The following is a 21,237-nucleotide window of genomic DNA, read 5'->3' as shown; positions in this document are numbered from 1 at the left end:
ATATAAATCTCGCCTGATCAAGCCTGATTGAGCGCTGATCAAGCAAGTGTGCTTGAATCCAAGAGGCATGCTCCTCTGGCTCAAGAGCTAGCAGGCCCTTCAGTGCTTCTGGTTGGGAAGTCTAAGGTGCAAGGGTCCATGACTTGCAGTGTGTTACAACTACCAGAAAGGGTCTGCTTTTCACATCAGTGCCCTAGTTCAGCTCACTGGCACAGGGCATTTTGACTACCTCTTGCCTTGCTAGAGACAAACAAAAAATCCTTGACAGAAAACATCAATTGCTATGGCACGCTTAGAGAGAGTGAGCCTCCAAATGGCCCTGCTTTTCGGAAAGACGCTTCAGAAGATGTTTCAAATGACTATGCAGCGGCAGTCTAGTTGGTATAGGGGTATGATTCTCGCTTCGGGTGTGAGAGGACCTCGGTTCAAATCCCAGACAAACCCCTACCTTTATAGGTTCAGTCTGTGTTTTAAACAGGAGTATTTATGCTTTTCACTCTTGTAAGATGTCATGTTGCAATGCAATACATGCTTTATACTGGCGTCGAGACGGTTCAGCATCATGAAGGTATGCGAGATTTCTTTGCAACTGCTTTTCTGTGCTGGAGCAGCAGTGCTCGTAGGAACATTAAATGCACAGTGCTTCTCCATGGTAATTTCGGGTCCAGTTCTGAAATCACCTCTTGGAATGAAAGTGATCCCAGTTCCTTTCTTCCAAGGGAAGAGATCGTGTTCCGGAAGGCTCAGCTTTGAGCGTCATGAACATTGGCCCTCATCCTTGCATCCCAGTCCAATGCATAGCCACATAAAGCAAGCAGGTGTGTCTGTTTCCATAGTGTGGTGGTTCCAGTACAATGCATAGCCACATGAAGCAAGCCGGCAAGTGTGTCTGTTTGTGTAGTGAAGTGGTTATCATGCGCACCTCACATGCGAAAGGTCCCTGGTTCGAGTCGCTGGGCTTTTTCACAGTATTTGCATTTCCTGCCTCACCTGACAGGCAAGCTGAGATAAAAGAGACTGTGTCTATCCCTCACCATCGTGAGGTACTACGCTCCTGGGGCATCTGTCACAGCTCACCAAGAGGAGTTGCGCCAGCTTACGGCAGTCAGTTGCTCACTGTTTGACCTTTGCAATGAAGCCTGAGCCTACAGCATTCAAACCAGCCAAGGAAGGAAGGTACGAGAGCGAAAATAGCTTTCCTGCCCTCACCAAGAACACACACCTTGAGCAAATAAAGTGCCAGACTTACAAGGCCCTATCGCCACCGGAGCATCACTTTTAGTGACGCCCCGGTGGCACTATGCACTGCGCGGTATTTACAAGATGGCGTTCAGCCACTTTTTGTGGCTTAACACCACCTTGTAAATACGGCCCCTTAGCACGCAGCGCGTTCCCTGGAAGGGGCGTGCAATGGGTGTTGTTTGGAGTGTGCCACAGCAACACCATAGCATTTTGATGCTGCTCCAGATTTAGGAGTTGGCGTAAATCTGCGTCAGCGCCAAAATCCAACGCCATCCCAGGGGTGTCGTTAGAGTGGCAAACTTAGGAGAAATGTTTTCATTTCTCCTTGTTTTTGCTCTTTCTATGTGTGATGCATTCTGCAGCACACATAGAAGTAAGAGCAAATCACCATTGAAGATTTTTTTTTTGGGCAGGAAGGTGTCCCTTCCTGCACAAAAACAATTTCCCCCTCAACGCAGTCATCCTTGTACCATGGTGCAAGAACAGCTGCGTTGGCGCTCAGCAGCTAATTTAGAGCTGGCGCAGGGGGAAGCACAGGGGTGCGCTGTATTCTACTAAATACGACGCTTCCCTGCATTTTGAAAATGACGGCGCGTGGGGCTTGCAAATTTGGCACAGCGTCGCGCTTAGTCATTTTCTTGTAAATCTGGGCCAAAATGTCTAAAGGATAGAGGCTTTTTATGTCATGTTCGATGAAGACCATGCAAATGACTCTAGTCGTACTGCAGAAGAGAGCACCATGTGCAGTTTCTTGCTTTGGAATGTAGTCTCCCACTCTCTGTCACCAACCCTCCGAGCAGGGTCGGAGCCGTTGCGTTTCTGTGCCCAGGCTCGTTGGTCTAGGGGTATGATTCTCGCTTAGGATGGGAGAGGTCCCGGGTTCAAATCCCGGACGAGCCCATTTTAGCGGAAAACAATCAAATCCTGCTCAAAATACACAACCCCTCAACATTTCTCATTCCACTCAAAGCATTGTTGCGCAAAACATATTTTTTGCCTCAGGCGAAAAATGGATTACAATGCCTTGGCTTCCTTCCTGCTTGCTCTCAGTGCGCCCTGTGTGATGATTTCACAGGCTCTCCTTCCTGGCATTTAGGCATCAGATATTTGTCTGTCTCTGCCCGCAGCTGTGGGATTTTTCAGGACGTCTGAGTGTATGCATGCTGGCTGACACCGCTGCAATTTTCACACTTACCCCTCGCATTCCGAGCAACTGCTGATAAAGTATAGAGGAAATCGTGCAAACATATGAGGGGAAGTGTGCTCCTTCAGTCAAACCAGCAAGCTTGTTTCTGTAGTGTAGTGGTTATCACGTTCGCCTCACACGCGAAAGGTCCCTGGTTTGAGACCGGGCAGAAACACTTGGCAGCAGCAGCTTTTGTGTTTGCTCCCTAAAACCTCAGTCTCTCTCAATGCACACTTAGACAGAAATGACCTTTAAAAACTTGTGACCTGTGTAAAACGTGCTTTACTATTGCAGGACGCTAAAAAGTTATCTGCATCCCTCGGTGGTCATGCATGTGCATTGTTTCTTGTTCTGTTTTTTTTTTTTTTTCTTGGCCATGTTATATTGTGGGGCCTTTAAAGCTGTGACTTTGATAGGAACATTGCAAGCGGCAAAATCAACAAGTGCAGACTGAAGAGTCCGACCTGCACACTGTTTTGGCTGTCAGGATGGCCGAGTGGTCTAAGGCGCCAGACTCAAGAGAGCTTGATCTTCAGTGAAGCTGAGCCTTCCGGTCTCTTCATGGAGGCGTGGGTTCAAATCCCACTTCTGACAGGTGTATTTTCTTCCCTTAAATCTTGCTCTGCTTGCAGAGCCAGCTCCTCACACCACTATCTTTGGAAGCTGCTGTGGCATGTGAGGAGAAATCCACCAACCCATCGGCTGGGCCCTCAATCAAAATTCTGTGTATTACTGGAAGGGGCGTCTCAGGCACACCTTCTGTTAGAGCTGCACTTTATGACAGTAACTACCATGCTGGTTTCTACTTAAGCAGTTGATTCTATCGTTTGAAGTGAGGCTCTCCTGCCACCTTTAGGGCAAAGAAGACACTGCCCCTGCAACAACACAGGCAGACAAGCTCAAACTAGGTTTCTTGGTTAGGTGGGCGGAGCATATTGGCAATGGTGCCTCCTCGTGACTTGCAATTTACATGAAGAAGACAGAGAGGCAGCTGGGAGTAGGCAGTACCCATGAACCCCTGAACACTGTCTTGCAACTAGCACACAATTCTGAAATGAGGCGGGGGAAAGGAGGTGATTTCCCCATCAAGGGCCATTCCGGGAAATCAGCCACCCTGCGTCTCCCTGGTGAGTGTTTCAGGCCTATGAGCCAGTAATATAAATCTCGCCTGATCGAGCGCTGATCGAGCGCTGATTGAGCAATGTGCTTGAATCCAAGAGGCATGCTCCTCTGGCTCAAGAGCTAGCAGACCCTTCAGTGCTTCTGGTTGGGAAGTCTAAGGTGCAAGGGTCCATGACTTGCAGCGGGTTACAACTACCAGAAAGGGTCTGCTTTTCACATCAGTGCCCTAGTTCAGCTCACTGGCACAGGGCATTTTGACTACCTCTTGCCTTGCTAGAGACAAACAAAAAATCCTTGACAGAAAACATCAATTGCTATGGCACGCTTAGAGAGAGAGAGCCTCCAAATGGCCCTGCTTTTCGGAAAGACGCTTCAGAAGATGTTTCAAATGACTATGCAGCGGCAGTCTAGTTGGTATAGGGGTATGATTCTCGCTTCGGGTGTGAGAGGACCTCGGTTCAAATCCCAGACAAACCCCTACCTTTATAGGTTCAGTCTGTGTTTTAAACAGGAGTATTTCTGCTTTTCACTCTTGTAAGATGTCATGTTGCAATGCAATACATGCTTTATACTGGCGTCGAGACGGTTCAGCATCATGAAGGTATGCGAGATTTCTTTGCAACTGCTTTTCTGTGCTGGAGCAGCAGTGCTCGTAGGAACATTAAATGCACAGTGCTTCTCCATGGTAATTTCGGGTCCAGTTCTGAAATCACCTCTTGGAATGAAAGTGATCCCAGTTCCTTTCTTCCAAGGGAAGAGATCGTGTTCCGGAAGGCTCAGCTTTGAGCGTCATGAACATTGGCCCTCATCCTTGCATCCCAGTCCAATGCATAGCCACATAAAGCAAGCAGGTGTGTCTGTTTCCATAGTGTGGTGGTTCCAGTACAATGCATAGCCACATGAAGCAAGCCGGCAAGTGTGTCTGTTTGTCTAGTGTAGTGGTTATCATGCGCACCTCACATGCGAAAGGTCCCTGGTTCGAGTCGCTGGGCTTTTTCACAGTATTTGCATTTCCTGCCTCACCTGACAGGCAAGCTGAGATAAAAGAGACTGTGTCTATCCCTCACCATCGTGAGGTACTACGCTCCTGGGGCATCTGTCACAGCTCACCAAGAGGAGTTGCGCCAGTTTACGGCAGTCAGTTGCTCACTGTTTGACCTTTGCAATGAAGCCTGAGCCTACAGCATTCAAGCCAGCCAAGGAAGGAAGGTACGAGAGCGAAAATAGCTTTCCTGCCCTCACCAAGAACACACACCTTGAGCAAATAAAGTGCCAGACTTACAAGGCCCTATCGCCACCGGAGCATCACTTTTAGTGACGCCCCGGTGGCACTATGCACTGCGCGGTATTTACAAGATGGCGTTCAGCCACTTTTTGTGGCTTAACACCACCTTGTAAATACGGCCCCTTAGCACGCAGCGCGTTCCCTGGAAGGGGCGTGCAATGGGTGTTGTTGGGAGTGTGCCACAGCAACACCATAGCATTTTGATGCTGCTCCAGATTTAGGAGTTGGCGTAAATCTGCGTCAGCACCAAAATCCAACGCCATCCCAGGGGTGTCGTTAGAGTGGCGCACTGAGGAGAAATGTTTTCATTTCTCCTTGTTTTTGCTCTTTCTATGTGTGATGCATTCTGCAGCACACATAGAAGTAAGAGCAAATCACCATTGAAGATTTTTTTTTGGGGCAGGAAGGTGTCCCTTCCTGCACAAAAACAATTTCCCCCTCAACGCAGTCATCCTTGTACCATGGTGCAAGAACGGCTGCGTTGGCGCTCAGCAGCTAATTTAGAGCTGGCGCAGGGGGAAGCACAGGGGTGCGCTGTATTCTACTAAATACGGCGCTTCCCTGCATTTTGAAAATGACGGCGCGTGGGGCTTGCAAATTTGGCACAGCGTCGCGCTTAGTCATTTTCTTGTAAATCTGGGCCAAAATGTCTAAAGGATAGAGGCTTTTTATGTCATGTTCGATGAAGACCATGCAAATGACTCTAGTCGTACTGCAGAAGAGAGCACCATGTGCAGTTTCTTGCTTTGGGATGTAGTCTCCCACTCTCTGTCACCAACCCTCCGAGCAGGGTCGGAGCCGTTGCATTTCTGTGCCCAGGCTCGTTGGTCTAGGGGTATGATTCTCGCTTAGGGTGCGAGAGGTCCCAGGTTCAAATCCCGGACGAGCCCATTTTAGCGGAAAACAATCAAATCCTGCTCAAAATACACAACCCCTCAACATTTCTCATTCCACTCGAAGCATTGTTGCGCAAAACATATTTTTTGCCTCAGGCGAAAAATGGATTACAATGCCTTGGCTTCCTTCCTGCTTGCTCTCAGTGCGCCCTGTGTGATGATTTCACAGGCTCTCCTTCCTGGCATTTAGGCATCAGATATTTGTCTGTCTCTGCCCGCAGCTGTGGGATTTTTCAGGACGTCTGAGTGTATGCATGCTGGCTGACACCGCTGCAATTTTCACACTTACCCCTCGCATTCCGAGCAACTGCTGATAAAGTATAGAGGAAATCGTGCAAACATATGAGGGGAACTGTGCTCCTTCAGTCAAACCAGCAAGCTTGTTTCTGTAGTGTAGTGGTTATCACGTTTGCCTCACACGCGAAAGGTCCCCGGTTCGAGACCGGGCAGAAACACTTGGCAGCAGTAGCTTTTGTGTTTGCTCCCTAAAACCTCAGTCTCTCTCAATGCACACTTAGACAGAAATGACCTTTAAAAACTTGTGACCTGTGTAAAACGTGCTTTACTATTGCAGGACGCTAAAAAGTTATCTGCATCCCTCGGTGGTCGTGCATGTGCATTGTTTCTTGTTCTGTTTTTTTTTTTTTTTCTTGGCCATGTTATATTGTGGGGCCTTTAAAGCTGTGACTTTGATAGGAACATTGCAAGCGGCAAAATCAACAAGTGCAGACTGAAGAGTCCGACCTGCACACTGTTTTGGCTGTCAGGATGGCCGAGTGGTCTAAGGCGCCAGACTCAAGAGAGCTTGATCTTCAGTGAAGCTGAGCCTTCTGGTCTGTTCATGGAGGCGTGGGTTCAAATCCCACTTCTGACAGGTGTATTTTCTTCCCTTAAATCTTGCTCTGCTTGCAGAGCCAGCTCCTCACACCACTATCTTTGGAAGCTGCTGTGGCATGTGAGGAGAAATCCACCAACCCATCGGCTGGGCCCTCAATCAAAATTCTGTGTATTACTGGAAGGGGCATCTCAGGCACACCTTCTGTTAGAGCTGCACTTTATGACAGTAACTACCATGCTGGTTTCTACTTAAGCAGTTGATTCTATTGTTTGAAGTGAGGCTCTCCTGCCACCTTTTGGGCAAAGAAGACACTGCCCCTGCAACAACACAGGCAGACAAGCTCAAACTAGGTTTCTTGGTTAGGTGGGCGGAGCATATTGGCAATGGTGCCTCCTCGTGACTTGCAATTTACATGAAGAAGACAGAGAGGCAGCTGGGAGTAGGCAGTACCCATGAACCCCTGAACACTGTCTTGCGACTAGCACACAATTCTGAAATGAGGCGGGGGAAAGGAGGTGATTTCCCCATCAAGGGCCATTCCGGGAAATCAGCCACCCTGCGTCTCCCAGGTGAGTGTTTCAGGCCTATGAGCCACTAATATAAATCTCGCCTGATCGAGCGCTGATCGAGCAAGTGTGCTTGAATCCAAGAGGCATGCTCCTCTGGCTCAAGAGCTAGCAGGCCCATCAGTGCTTCTGGTTGGGAAGTCTAAGGTGCAAGGGTCCATGACTTGCAGCGGGTTACAACTACCAGAAAGGGTCTGCTTTTCACATCAGTGCCCTAGTTCAGCTCACTGGCACAGGGCATTTTGACTACCTCTTGCCTTGCTAGAGACAAACAAAAAATCCTTGACAGAAAACATCAATTGCTATGGCACGCTTAGAGAGAGAGAGCCTCCAAATGGCCCTGCTTTTCGGAAAGACGCTTCAGAAGATGTTTCAAATGACTATGCAGCGGCAGTCTAGTTGGTATAGGGGTATGATTCTCGCTTCGGGTGTGAGAGGACCTCGGTTCAAATCCCAGACAAACCCCTACCTTTATAGGTTCAGTCTGTGTTTTAAACAGGAGTATTTCTGCTTTTCACTCTTGTAAGATGTCATGTTGCAATGCAATACATGCTTTATACTGGCGTCGAGACGGTTCAGCATCATGAAGGTATGCGAGATTTCTTTGCAACTGCTTTTCTGTGCTGGAGCAGCAGTGCTCGTAGGAACATTAAATGCACAGTGCTTCTCCATGGTAATTTCGGGTCCAGTTCTGAAATCACCTCTTGGAATGAAAGTGATCCCAGTTCCTTTCTTCCAAGGGAAGAGATCGTGTTCCGGAAGGCTCAGCTTTGAGCGTCATGAACATTGGCCCTCATCCTTGCATCCCAGTCCAATGCATAGCCACATAAAGCAAGCAGGTGTGTCTGTTTCCATAGTGTGGTGGTTCCAGTACAATGCATAGCCACATGAAGCAAGCCGGCAAGTGTGTCTGTTTGTCTAGTGTAGTGGTTATCATGCGCACCTCACATGCGAAAGGTCCCTGGTTCGAGTCGCTGGGCTTTTTCACAGTATTTGCATTTCCTGCCTCACCTGACAGGCAAGCTGAGATAAAAGAGACTGTGTCTATCCCTCACCATCGTGAGGTACTACGCTCCTGGGGCATCTGTCACAGCTCACCAAGAGGAGTTGCGCCAGCTTACGGCAGTCAGTTGCTCACTGTTTGACCTTTGCAATGAAGCCTGAGCCTACAGCATTCAAGCCAGCCAAGGAAGGAAGGTACTAGAGCGAAAATAGCTTTCCTGCCCTCACCAAGAACACACACCTTGAGCAAATAAAGTGCCAGACTTACAAGGTCCTATCGCCACCGGAGCATCACTTTTAGTGACGCCCCGGTGGCACTATGCACTGCGCGGTATTTACAAGATGGCGTTCAGCCACTTTTTGTGGCTTAACACCACCTTGTAAATACAGCCCCTTAGCACGCAGCGCGTTCCCTGGAAGGGGCGTGCAATGGGTGTTGTTGGGAGTGTGCCACAGCAACACCATAGCATTTTGATGCTGCTCCAGATTTAGGAGTTGGCGTAAATCTGCGTCAGCACCAAAATCCAACGCCATCCCAGGGGTGTCGTTAGAGTGGCGCACTGAGGAGAAATGTTTTCATTTCTCCTTGTTTTTGCTCTTTCTATGTGTGATGCATTCTGCAGCACACATAGAAGTAAGAGCAAATCACCATTGAAGATTTTTTTTTTGGGCAGGAAGGTGTCCCTTCCTGCACAAAAACAATTTCCCCCTCAACGCAGTCATCCTTGTACCATGGTGCAAGAACGGCTGCGTTGGCGCTCAGCAGCTAATTTAGAGCTGGCGCAGGGGGAAGCACAGGGGTGCGCTGTATTCTACTAAATACTGCGCTTCCCTGCATTTTGAAAATGACGGCGCGTGGGGCTTGCAAATTTGGCACAGCGTCGCGCTTAGTCATTTTCTTGTAAATCTGGGCCAAAATGTCTAAAGGATAGAGGCTTTTTATGTCATGTTCGATGAAGACCATGCAAATGACTCTAGTCGTACTGCAGAAGAGAGCACCATGTGCAGTTTCTTGCTTTGGGATGTAGTCTCCCACTCTCTGTCACCAACCCTCCGAGCAGGGTCGGAGCCGTTACATTTCTGTGCCCAGGCTCGTTGGTCTAGGGGTATGATTCTCGCTTAGGGTGCGAGAGGTCCCAGGTTCAAATCCCGGACGAGCCCATTTTAGCGGAAATCAATCAAATCCTGCTCAAAATACACAACCCCTCAACATTTCTCATTCCACTCGAAGCATTGTTGCGCAAAACATATTTTTTGCCTCAGGCGAAAAATGGATTACAATGCCTTGGCTTCCTTCCTGCTTGCTCTCAGTGCGCCCTGTGTGATGATTTCACAGGCTCACCTTCCTGGCATTTAGGCATCAGATATTTGTCTGTCTCTGCCCGCAGCTGTGGGATTTTTCAGGACGTCTGAGTGTATGCATGCTGGCTGACACCGCTGCAATTTTCACACTTACCCCTCGCATTCCGAGCAACTGCTGATAAAGTATAGAGGAAATCGTGCAAACATATGAGGGGAACTGTGCTCCTTCAGTCAAACCAACAAGCTTGTTTCTGTAGTGTAGTGGTTATCACGTTTGCCTCACACGCGAAAGGTCCCAGGTTCGAGACCGGGCAGAAACACATGGCAGCAGCAGCTTTTGTGTTTGCTCCCTAAAACCTCAGTCTCTCTCAATGCACACTTAGACAGAAATTACCTTTAAAAACTTGTGACCTGTGTAAAACGTGCTTTACTATTGCAGGACGCTAAAAAGTTATCTGCATCCCTCGGTGGTCGTGCATGTGCATTGTTTCTTGTTCTGTTTTTTTTTTTTTTTCTTGGCCATGTTATATTGTGGGGCCTTTAAAGCTGTGACTTTGATAGGAACATTGCAAGTGGCAAAATCAACAAGTGCAGACTGAAGAGTCCGACCTGCACACTGTTTTGGCTGTCAGGATGGCCGAGTGGTCTAAGGCGCCAGACTCAAGAGAGCTTGATCTTCAGTGAAGCTGAGCCTTCTGGTCTCTTCATGGAGGCGTGGGTTCAAATCCCACTTCTGACAGGTGTATTTTCTTCCCTTAAATCTTGCTCTGCTTGCAGAGCCAGCTCCTCACACCACTATCTTTGGAAGCTGCTGTGGCATGTGAGGAGAAATCCACCAACCCATCGGCTGGGCCCTCAATCAAAATTCTGTGTATTACTGGAAGGGGCGTCTCAGGCACACCTTCTGTTAGAGCTGCACTTTATGACAGTAACTACCATGCTGGTTTCTACTTAAGCAGTAGATTCTATCGTTTGAAGTGAGGCTCTCCTGCCACCTTTTGGGCAAAGAAGACACTGCCCCTGCAACAACACAGGCAGACAAGCTCAAACTAGGTTTCTTGGTTAGGTGGGCGGAGCATATTGGCAATGGTGCCTCCTCGTGACTTGCAATTTACATGAAGAAGACAGAGAGGCAGCTGGGAGTAGGCAGTACCCATGAACCCCTGAACACTGTCTTGCGACTAGCACACAATTCTGAAATGAGGCGGGGGAAAGGAGGTGATTTCCCCATCAAGGGCCATTCCGGGAAATCAGCCACCCTGCGTCTCCCAGGTGAGTGTTTCAGGCCTATGAGCCACTAATATAAATCTCGCCTGATCGAGCCTGATCGAGCGCTGATTGAGCAAGTGTGCTTGAATCCAAGAGGCATGCTCCTCTGGCTCAAGAGCTAGCAGGCCCTTCAGTGCTTCTGGTTGGGAAGTCTAAGGTGCAAGGGTCCATGACTTGCAGCGGGTTACAACTACCAGAAAGGGTCTGCTTTTCACATCAGTGCCCTAGTTCAGCTCACTGGCACAGGGCATTTTGACTACCTCTTGCCTTGCTAGAGACAAACAAAAAATCCTTGACAGAAAACATCAATTGCTATGGCACGCTTAGAGAGAGAGAGCCTCCAAATGGCCCTGCTTTTCGGAAAGACGCTTCAGAAGATGTTTCAAATGACTATGCCGCGGCAGTCTAGTTGGTATAGGGGTATGATTCTCGCTTCGGGTGTGAGAGGACCTCGGTTCAAATCCCAGACAAACCCCTACCTTTATAGGTTCAGTCTGTGTTTTAAACAGGAGTATTTATGCTTTTCACTCTTGTAAGATGTCATGTTGCAATTCAATACATGCTTTATACTGGCGTTGAGACGGTTCAGCATCATGAAGGTATGCAAGATTTCTTTGCAACTGCTTTTCTGTGCTGGAGCAGCAGTGCTCGTAGGAACATTAAATGCACAGTGCTTCTCCATGGTAATTTCGGTTCCAGTTCTGAAATCACCTCTTGGAATGAAAGTGATCCCAGTTCCTTTCTTCCAAGGGAAGAGATCGTGTTCCGGAAGGCTCAGCTTTGAGCGTCATGAACATTGGCCCTCATCCTTGCATCCCAGTCCAATGCATAGCCACATAAAGCAAGCAGGTGTGTCTGTTTCCATAGTGTGGTGGTTCCAGTACAATGCATAGCCACATGAAGCAAGCCGGCAAGTGTGTCTGTTTGTCTAGTGTAGTGGTTATCATGCGCACCTCACATGCGAAAGGTCCCTGGTTCGAGTCGCTGGGCTTTTTCACAGTATTTGCATTTCCTGCCTCACCTGACAGGCAAGCTGAGATAAAAGAGACTGTGTCTATCCCTCACCATCGTGAGGTACTATGCTCCTGGGGCATCTGTCACAGCTCACCAAGAGGAGTTGCGCCAGCTTACGGCAGTCAGTTGCTCACTGTTTGACCTTTGCAATGAAGCCTGAGCCTACAGCATTCAAGCCAGCCAAGGAAGGAAGGTACGAGAGCGAAAATAGCTTTCCTGCCCTCACCAAGAACACACACCTTGAGCAAATAAAGTGCCAGACTTACAAGGCCCTATCGCCACCGGAGCATCACTTTTAGTGACGCCCCGGTGGCACTATGCACTGCGCGGTATTTACATGATGGCGTTCAGCCACTTTTTGTGGCTTAACACCACCTTGTAAAAACGGCCCCTTAGCACGCAGCGCGTTCCCTGGAAGGGGCGTGCAATGGGTGTTGTTGGGAGTGTGCCACAGCAACACCATAGCATTTTGATGCTGCTCCAGATTTAGGAGTTGGCGTAAATCTGCGTCAGCACCAAAATCCAACGCCATCCCAGGGGTGTCGTTAGAGTGGCGCACTGAGGAGAAATGTTTTCATTTCTCCTTGTTTTTGCTCTTTCTATGTGTGATGCATTCTGCAGCACACATAGAAGTAAGAGCAAATCACCATTGAAGATTTTTTTTTTGGGCAGGAAGGTGTCCCTTCCTGCACAAAAACAATTTCCCCCTCAATGCAGTCATCCTTGTACCATGGTGCAAGAACGGCTGCGTTGGCGCTCAGCAGCTAATTTAGAGCTGGCGCAGGGGGAAGCACAGGGGTGCGCTGTATTCTACTAAATACTGCGCTTCCCTGCATTTTGAAAATGACGGCGCGTGGGGCTTGCAAATTTGGCACAGCGTCGCGCTTAGTCATTTTCTTGTAAATCTGGGCCAAAATGTCTAAAGGATAGAGGCTTTTTATGTAATGTTCGATGAAGACCATGCAAATGACTCTAGTCGTACTGTAGAAGAGAGCACCATGTGCAGTTTCTTGCTTTGGGATGTAGTCTCCCACTCTCTGTCACCAACCCTCCGAGCAGGGTCGGAGCCGTTGCATTTCTGTGCCCAGGCTCGTTGGTCTAGGGGTATGATTCTCGCTTAGGGTGCGAGAGGTCCCAGGTTCGAATCCCGGACGAGCCCATTTTAGCGGAAAACAATCAAATCCTGCTCAAAATACACAACCCCTCAACATTTCTCATTCCACTCGAAGCATTGTTGCGCAAAACATATTTTTTGCCTCAGGCGAAAAATGGATTACAATGCCTTGGCTTCCTTCCTGCTTGCTCTCAGTGCGCCCTGTGTGATGATTTCACAGGCTCTCCTTCCTGGCATTTAGGCATCAGATATTTGTCTGTCTCTGCCCGCAGCTGTGGGATTTTTCAGGACGTCTGAGTGTATGCATGCTGGCTGACACCGCTGCAATTTTCACACTTACCCCTCGCATTCCGAGCAACTGCTGATAAAGTATAGAGGAAATCGTGCAAACATATGAGGGGAACTGTGCTCCTTCAGTCAAACCAGCAAGCTTGTTTCTGTAGTGTAGTGGTTATCATGTTCGCCTCACACGCGAAAGGTCCCCGGTTCGAGACCGGGCAGAAACACTTGGCAGCAGCAGCTTTTGTGTTTGCTCCCTAAAACCTCAGTCTCTCTCAATGCACACTTAGACAGAAATGACCTTTAAAAACTTGTGACCTGTGTAAAACGTGCTTTACTATTGCAGGACGCTAAAAAGTTATCTGCATCCCTCGGTGGTCGTGCATGTGCATTGTTTCTTGTTCTGTTTTTTTTTTTTTTTCTTGCCCATGTTATATTGTGGGGCCTTTAAAGCTGTGACTTTGATAGGAACATTGCAAGCGGCAAAATCAACAAGTGCAGACTGAAGAGTCCGACCTGCACACTGTTTTGGCTGTCAGGATGGCCAACTGGTCTAAGGCGCCAGACTCAAGAGAGCTTGATCTTCAGTGAAGCTGAGCCTTCCGGTCTCTTCATGGAGGCGTGGGTTCAAATCCCACTTCTGACAGGTGTATTTTCTTCCCTTAAATCTTGCTCTGCTTGCAGAGCCAGCTCCTCACACCACTATCTTTGGAAGCTGCTGTGGCATGTGAGGAGAAATCCACCAACCCATCGGCTGGGCCCTCAATCAAAATTCTGTGTATTACTGGAAGGGGCGTCTCAGGCACACCTTCTGTTAGAGCTGCACTTTATGACAGTAACTACCATGCTGGTTTCTACTTAAGCAGTTGATTCTATCGTTTGAAGTGAGGCTCTCCTGCCACCTTTAGGGCAAAGAAGACACTGCCCCTGCAACAACACAGGCAGACAAGCTCAAACTAGGTTTCTTGGTTAGGTGGGCGGAGCATATTGGCAATGGTGCCTCCTCGTGACTTGCAATTTACATGAAGAAGACAGAGAGGCAGCTGGGAGTAGGCAGTACCCATGAACCCCTGAACACTGTCTTGCAACTAGCACACAATTCTGAAATGAGGCGGGGGAAAGGAGGTGATTTCCCCATCAAGGGCCATTCCGGGAAATCAGCCACCCTGCGTCTCCCTGGTGAGTGTTTCAGGCCTATGAGCCAGTAATATAAATCTCGCCTGATCGAGCGCTGATCGAGCGCTGATTGAGCAATGTGCTTGAATCCAAGAGGCATGCTCCTCTGGCTCAAGAGCTAGCAGACCCTTCAGTGCTTCTGGTTGGGAAGTCTAAGGTGCAAGGGTCCATGACTTGCAGCGGGTTACAACTACCAGAAAGGGTCTGCTTTTCACATCAGTGCCCTAGTTCAGCTCACTGGCACAGGGCATTTTGACTACCTCTTGCCTTGCTAGAGACAAACAAAAAATCCTTGACAGAAAACATCAATTGCTATGGCACGCTTAGAGAGAGAGAGCCTCCAAATGGCCCTGCTTTTCGGAAAGACGCTTCAGAAGATGTTTCAAATGACTATGCAGCGGCAGTCTAGTTGGTATAGGGGTATGATTCTCGCTTCGGGTGTGAGAGGACCTCGGTTCAAATCCCAGACAAACCCCTACCTTTATAGGTTCAGTCTGTGTTTTAAACAGGAGTATTTCTGCTTTTCACTCTTGTAAGATGTCATGTTGCAATGCAATACATGCTTTATACTGGCGTCGAGACGGTTCAGCATCATGAAGGTATGCGAGATTTCTTTGCAACTGCTTTTCTGTGCTGGAGCAGCAGTGCTCGTAGGAACATTAAATGCACAGTGCTTCTCCATGGTAATTTCGGGTCCAGTTCTGAAATCACCTCTTGGAATGAAAGTGATCCCAGTTCCTTTCTTCCAAGGGAAGAGATCGTGTTCCGGAAGGCTCAGCTTTGAGCGTCATGAACATTGGCCCTCATCCTTGCATCCCAGTCCAATGCATAGCCACATAAAGCAAGCAGGTGTGTCTGTTTCCATAGTGTGGTGGTTCCAGTACAATGCATAGCCACATGAAGCAAGCCGGCAAGTGTGTCTGTTTGTCTAGTGTAGTGGTTATCATGCGCACCTCACATGCGAAAGGTCCCTGGTTCGAGTCGCTGGGCTTTTTCACAGTATTTGCATTTCCTGCCTCACCTGACAGGCAAGCTGAGATAAAAGAGACTGTGTCTATCCCTCACCATCGTGAGGTACTACGCTCCTGGGGCATCTGTCACAGCTCACCAAGAGGAGTTGCGCCAGTTTACGGCAGTCAGTTGCTCACTGTTTGACCTTTGCAATGAAGCCTGAGCCTACAGCATTCAAGCCAGCCAAGGAAGGAAGGTACGAGAGCGAAAATAGCTTTCCTGCCCTCACCAAGAACACACACCTTGAGCAAATAAAGTGCCAGACTTACAAGGCCCTATCGCCACCGGAGCATCACTTTTAGTGACGCCCCGGTGGCACTATGCACTGCGCGGTATTTACAAGATGGCGTTCAGCCACTTTTTGTGGCTTAACACCACCTTGTAAATACGGCCCCTTAGCACGCAGCGCGTTCCCTGGAAGGGGCGTGCAATGGGTGTTGTTGGGAGTGTGCCACAGCAACACCATAGCATTTTGATGCTGCTCCAGATTTAGGAGTTGGCGTAAATCTGCGTCAGCACCAAAATCCAACGCCATCCCAGGGGTGTCGTTAGAGTGGCGCACTGAGGAGAAATGTTTTCATTTCTCCTTGTTTTTGCTCTTTCTATGTGTGATGCATTCTGCAGCACACATAGAAGTAAGAGCAAATCACCATTGAAGATTTTTTTTTGGGGCAGGAAGGTGTCCCTTCCTGCACAAAAACAATTTCCCCCTCAACGCAGTCATCCTTGTACCATGGTGCAAGAACGGCTGCGTTGGCGCTCAGCAGCTAATTTAGAGCTGGCGCAGGGGGAAGCACAGGGGTGTGCTGTATTCTACTAAATACGGCGCTTCCCTGCATTTTGAAAATGACGGCGCGTGGGGCTTGCAAATTTGGCACAGCGTCGCGCTTAGTCATTTTCTTGTAAATCTGGGCCAAAATGTCTAAAGGATAGAGGCTTTTTATGTCATGTTCGATGAAGACCATGCAAATGACTCTAGTCGTACTGCAGAAGAGAGCACCATGTGCAGTTTCTTGCTTTGGGATGTAGTCTCCCACTCTCTGTCACCAACCCTCCGAGCAGGGTCGGAGCCGTTGCATTTCTGTGCCCAGGCTCGTTGGTCTAGGGGTATGATTCTCGCTTAGGGTGCGAGAGGTCCCAGGTTCAAATCCCGGACGAGCCCATTTTAGCGGAAAACAATCAAATCCTGCTCAAAATACACAACCCCTCAACATTTCTCATTCCACTCGAAGCATTGTTGCGCAAAACATATTTTTTGCCTCAGGCGAAAAATGGATTACAATGCCTTGGCTTCCTTCCTGCTTGCTCTCAGTGCGCCCTGTGTGATGATTTCACAGGCTCTCCTTCCTGGCATTTAGGCATCAGATATTTGTCTGTCTCTGCCCGCAGCTGTGGGATTTTTCAGGACGTCTGAGTGTATGCATGCTGGCTGACACCGCTGCAATTTTCACACTTACCCCTCGCATTCCGAGCAACTGCTGATAAAGTATAGAGGAAATCGTGCAAACATATGAGGGGAACTGTGCTCCTTCAGTCAAACCAGCAAGCTTGTTTCTGTAGTGTAGTGGTTATCACGTTTGCCTCACACGCGAAAGGTCCCCGGTTCGAGACCGGGCAGAAACACTTGGCAGCAGTAGCTTTTGTGTTTGCTCCCTAAAACCTCAGTCTCTCTCAATGCACACTTAGACAGAAATGACCTTTAAAAACTTGTGACCTGTGTAAAACGTGCTTTACTATTGCAGGACGCTAAAAAGTTATCTGCATCCCTCGGTGGTCGTGCATGTGCATTGTTTCTTGTTCTGTTTTTTTTTTTTTTTCTTGGCCATGTTATATTGTGGGGCCTTTAAAGCTGTGACTTTGATAGGAACATTGCAAGCGGCAAAATCAACAAGTGCAGACTGAAGAGTCCGACCTGCACACTGTTTTGGCTGTCAGGATGGCCGAGTGGTCTAAGGCGCCAGACTCAAGAGAGCTTGATCTTCAGTGAAGCTGAGCCTTCTGGTCTGTTCATGGAGGCGTGGGTTCAAATCCCACTTCTGACAGGTGTATTTTCTTCCCTTAAATCTTGCTCTGCTTGCAGAGCCAGCTCCTCACACCACTATCTTTGGAAGCTGCTGTGGCATGTGAGGAGAAATCCACCAACCCATCGGCTGGGCCCTCAATCAAAATTCTGTGTATTACTGGAAGGGGCATCTCAGGCACACCTTCTGTTAGAGCTGCACTTTATGACAGTAACTACCATGCTGGTTTCTACTTAAGCAGTTGATTCTATTGTTTGAAGTGAGGCTCTCCTGCCACCTTTTGGGCAAAGAAGACACTGCCCCTGCAACAACACAGGCAGACAAGCTCAAACTAGGTTTCTTGGTTAGGTGGGCGGAGCATATTGGCAATGGTGCCTCCTCGTGACTTGCAATTTACATGAAGAAGACAGAGAGGCAGCTGGGAGTAGGCAGTACCCATGAACCCCTGAACACTGTCTTGCGACTAGCACACAATTCTGAAATGAGGCGGGGGAAAGGAGGTGATTTCCCCATCAAGGGCCATTCCGGGAAATCAGCCACCCTGCGTCTCCCAGGTGAGTGTTTCAGGCCTATGAGCCACTAATATAAATCTCGCCTGATCGAGCGCTGATCGAGCAAGTGTGCTTGAATCCAAGAGGCATGCTCCTCTGGCTCAAGAGCTAGCAGGCCCATCAGTGCTTCTGGTTGGGAAGTCTAAGGTGCAAGGGTCCATGACTTGCAGCGGGTTACAACTACCAGAAAGGGTCTGCTTTTCACATCAGTGCCCTAGTTCAGCTCACTGGCACAGGGCATTTTGACTACCTCTTGCCTTGCTAGAGACAAACAAAAAATCCTTGACAGAAAACATCAATTGCTATGGCACGCTTAGAGAGAGAGAGCCTCCAAATGGCCCTGCTTTTCGGAAAGACGCTTCAGAAGATGTTTCAAATGACTATGCAGCGGCAGTCTAGTTGGTATAGGGGTATGATTCTCGCTTCGGGTGTGAGAGGACCTCGGTTCAAATCCCAGACAAACCCCTACCTTTATAGGTTCAGTCTGTGTTTTAAACAGGAGTATTTCTGCTTTTCACTCTTGTAAGATGTCATGTTGCAATGCAATACATGCTTTATACTGGCGTCGAGACGGTTCAGCATCATGAAGGTATGCGAGATTTCTTTGCAACTGCTTTTCTGTGCTGGAGCAGCAGTGCTCGTAGGAACATTAAATGCACAGTGCTTCTCCATGGTAATTTCGGGTCCAGTTCTGAAATCACCTCTTGGAATGAAAGTGATCCCAGTTCCTTTCTTCCAAGGGAAGAGATCGTGTTCCGGAAGGCTCAGCTTTGAGCGTCATGAACATTGGCCCTCATCCTTGCATCCCAGTCCAATGCATAGCCACATAAAGCAAGCAGGTGTGTCTGTTTCCATAGTGTGGTGGTTCCAGTACAATGCATAGCCACATGAAGCAAGCCGGCAAGTGTGTCTGTTTGTCTAGTGTAGTGGTTATCATGCGCACCTCACATGCGAAAGGTCCCTGGTTCGAGTCGCTGGGCTTTTTCACAGTATTTGCATTTCCTGCCTCACCTGACAGGCAAGCTGAGATAAAAGAGACTGTGTCTATCCCTCACCATCGTGAGGTACTACGCTCCTGGGGCATCTGTCACAGCTCACCAAGAGGAGTTGCGCCAGCTTACGGCAGTCAGTTGCTCACTGTTTGACCTTTGCAATGAAGCCTGAGCCTACAGCATTCAAGCCAGCCAAGGAAGGAAGGTACTAGAGCGAAAATAGCTTTCCTGCCCTCACCAAGAACACACACCTTGAGCAAATAAAGTGCCAGACTTACAAGGTCCTATCGCCACCGGAGCATCACTTTTAGTGACGCCCCGGTGGCACTATGCACTGCGCGGTATTTACAAGATGGCGTTCAGCCACTTTTTGTGGCTTAACACCACCTTGTAAATACAGCCCCTTAGCACGCAGCGCGTTCCCTGGAAGGGGCGTGCAATGGGTGTTGTTGGGAGTGTGCCACAGCAACACCATAGCATTTTGATGCTGCTCCAGATTTAGGAGTTGGCGTAAATCTGCGTCAGCACCAAAATCCAACGCCATCCCAGGGGTGTCGTTAGAGTGGCGCACTGAGGAGAAATGTTTTCATTTCTCCTTGTTTTTGCTCTTTCTATGTGTGATGCATTCTGCAGCACACATAGAAGTAAGAGCAAATCACCATTGAAGATTTTTTTTTTGGGCAGGAAGGTGTCCCTTCCTGCACAAAAACAATTTCCCCCTCAACGCAGTCATCCTTGTACCATGGTGCAAGAACGGCTGCGTTGGCGCTCAGCAGCTAATTTAGAGCTGGCGCAGGGGGAAGCACAGGGGTGCGCTGTATTCTACTAAATACTGCGCTTCCCTGCATTTTGAAAATGACGGCGCGTGGGGCTTGCAAATTTGGCACAGCGTCGCGCTTAGTCATTTTCTTGTAAATCTGGGCCAAAATGTCTAAAGGATAGAGGCTTTTTATGTCATGTTCGATGAAGACCATGCAAATGACTCTAGTCGTACTGCAGAAGAGAGCACCATGTGCAGTTTCTTGCTTTGGGATGTAGTCTCCCACTCTCTGTCACCAACCCTCCGAGCAGGGTCGGAGCCGTTACATTTCTGTGCCCAGGCTCGTTGGTCTAGGGGTATGATTCTCGCTTAGGGTGCGAGAGGTCCCAGGTTCAAATCCCGGACGAGCCCATTTTAGCGGAAATCAATCAAATCCTGCTCAAAATACACAACCCCTCAACATTTCTCATTCCACTCGAAGCATTGTTGCGCAAAACATATTTTTTGCCTCAGGCGAAAAATGGATTACAATGCCTTGGCTTCCTTCCTGCTTGCTCTCAGTGCGCCCTGTGTGATGATTTCACAGGCTCACCTTCCTGGCATTTAGGCATCAGATATTTGTCTGTCTCTGCCCGCAGCTGTGGGATTTTTCAGGACGTCTGAGTGTATGCATGCTGGCTGACACCGCTGCAATTTTCACACTTACCCCTCGCATTCCGAGCAACTGCTGATAAAGTATAGAGGAAATCGTGCAAACATATGAGGGGAACTGTGCTCCTTCAGTCAAACCAACAAGCTTGTTTCTGTAGAGTAGTGGTTATCACGTTTGCCTCACACGCGAAAGGTCCCAGGTTCGAGACCGGGCAGAAACACATGGCAGCAGCAGCTTTTGTGTTTGCTCCCTAAAACCTCAGTCTCTCTCAATGCACACTTAGACAGAAATTACCTTTAAAAACTTGTGACCTGTGTAAAACGTGCTTTACTATTGCAGGACGCTAAAAAGTTATCTGCATCCCTCGGTGGTCGTGCATGTGCATTGTTTCTTGTTCTGTTTTTTTTTTTTTTTCTTGGCCATGTTATATTGTGGGGCCTTTAAAGCTGTGACTTTGATAGGAACATTGCAAGTGGCAAAATCAACAAGTGCAGACTGAAGAGTCCGACCTGCACACTGTTTTGGCTGTCAGGATGGCCGAGTGGTCTAAGGCGCCAGACTCAAGAGAGCTTGATCTTCAGTGAAGCTGAGCCTTCTGGTCTCTTCATGGAGGCGTGGGTTCAAATCCCACTTCTGACAGGTGTATTTTCTTCCCTTAAATCTTGCTCTGCTTGCAGAGCCAGCTCCTCACACCACTATCTTTGGAAGCTGCTGTGGCATGTGAGGAGAAATCCACCAACCCATCGGCTGGGCCCTCAATCAAAATTCTGTGTATTACTGGAAGGGGCGTCTCAGGCACACCTTCTGTTAGAGCTGCACTTTATGACAGTAACTACCATGCTGGTTTCTACTTAAGCAGTAGATTCTATCGTTTGAAGTGAGGCTCTCCTGCCACCTTTTGGGCAAAGAAGACACTGCCCCTGCAACAACACAGGCAGACAAGCTCAAACTAGGTTTCT

The 21,237-nt window shown here is 48.6% G+C and overlaps 9 non-coding genes across 9 annotated transcripts; all 9 read left to right on the top strand.

Annotated features, from left to right (window-relative positions):
* The first annotated feature begins 2,070 nt into the window (after positions 1 to 2,070).
* On the top strand, positions 2,071 to 2,142 carry TRNAP-AGG (transfer RNA proline (anticodon AGG)). The gene has a single exon. It is a non-coding gene; the product is annotated as a tRNA-Pro (tRNA).
* A 388-nt stretch (positions 2,143 to 2,530) lies between these two features.
* Positions 2,531 to 2,603, top strand: TRNAV-CAC (transfer RNA valine (anticodon CAC)). Its single transcript has one exon. It is a non-coding gene; the product is annotated as a tRNA-Val (tRNA).
* Positions 2,604 to 6,113: 3,510 nt separating this feature from the next.
* TRNAV-CAC (transfer RNA valine (anticodon CAC)) lies at positions 6,114 to 6,186 on the top strand. Its single transcript has one exon. It is a non-coding gene; the product is annotated as a tRNA-Val (tRNA).
* Positions 6,187 to 9,686: 3,500 nt separating this feature from the next.
* TRNAV-CAC (transfer RNA valine (anticodon CAC)) lies at positions 9,687 to 9,759 on the top strand. Its single transcript has one exon. It is a non-coding gene; the product is annotated as a tRNA-Val (tRNA).
* Positions 9,760 to 10,066: 307 nt separating this feature from the next.
* TRNAL-CAA (transfer RNA leucine (anticodon CAA)) lies at positions 10,067 to 10,178 on the top strand. The gene is made up of 2 exons: positions 10,067 to 10,104; positions 10,133 to 10,178. It is a non-coding gene; the product is annotated as a tRNA-Leu (tRNA).
* Positions 10,179 to 12,809: 2,631 nt separating this feature from the next.
* On the top strand, positions 12,810 to 12,881 carry TRNAP-AGG (transfer RNA proline (anticodon AGG)). Its single transcript has one exon. It is a non-coding gene; the product is annotated as a tRNA-Pro (tRNA).
* Positions 12,882 to 13,269: 388 nt separating this feature from the next.
* On the top strand, positions 13,270 to 13,342 carry TRNAV-CAC (transfer RNA valine (anticodon CAC)). The gene has a single exon. It is a non-coding gene; the product is annotated as a tRNA-Val (tRNA).
* Positions 13,343 to 16,852: 3,510 nt separating this feature from the next.
* TRNAV-CAC (transfer RNA valine (anticodon CAC)) lies at positions 16,853 to 16,925 on the top strand. Its single transcript has one exon. It is a non-coding gene; the product is annotated as a tRNA-Val (tRNA).
* Positions 16,926 to 20,805: 3,880 nt separating this feature from the next.
* TRNAL-CAA (transfer RNA leucine (anticodon CAA)) lies at positions 20,806 to 20,917 on the top strand. The gene is made up of 2 exons: positions 20,806 to 20,843; positions 20,872 to 20,917. It is a non-coding gene; the product is annotated as a tRNA-Leu (tRNA).
* Positions 20,918 to 21,237: the final 320 nt, after the last annotated feature.

This window comes from Pleurodeles waltl, unplaced genomic scaffold (assembly GCF_031143425.1).
Source record: "Pleurodeles waltl isolate 20211129_DDA unplaced genomic scaffold, aPleWal1.hap1.20221129 scaffold_72, whole genome shotgun sequence".
In the NCBI taxonomy this organism is placed as follows: domain Eukaryota; kingdom Metazoa; phylum Chordata; class Amphibia; order Caudata; family Salamandridae; genus Pleurodeles; species Pleurodeles waltl.
The sequence above is the reverse complement of the archived record's forward strand: the minus strand, read 5'-3'. Positions and strand labels throughout refer to the sequence as shown.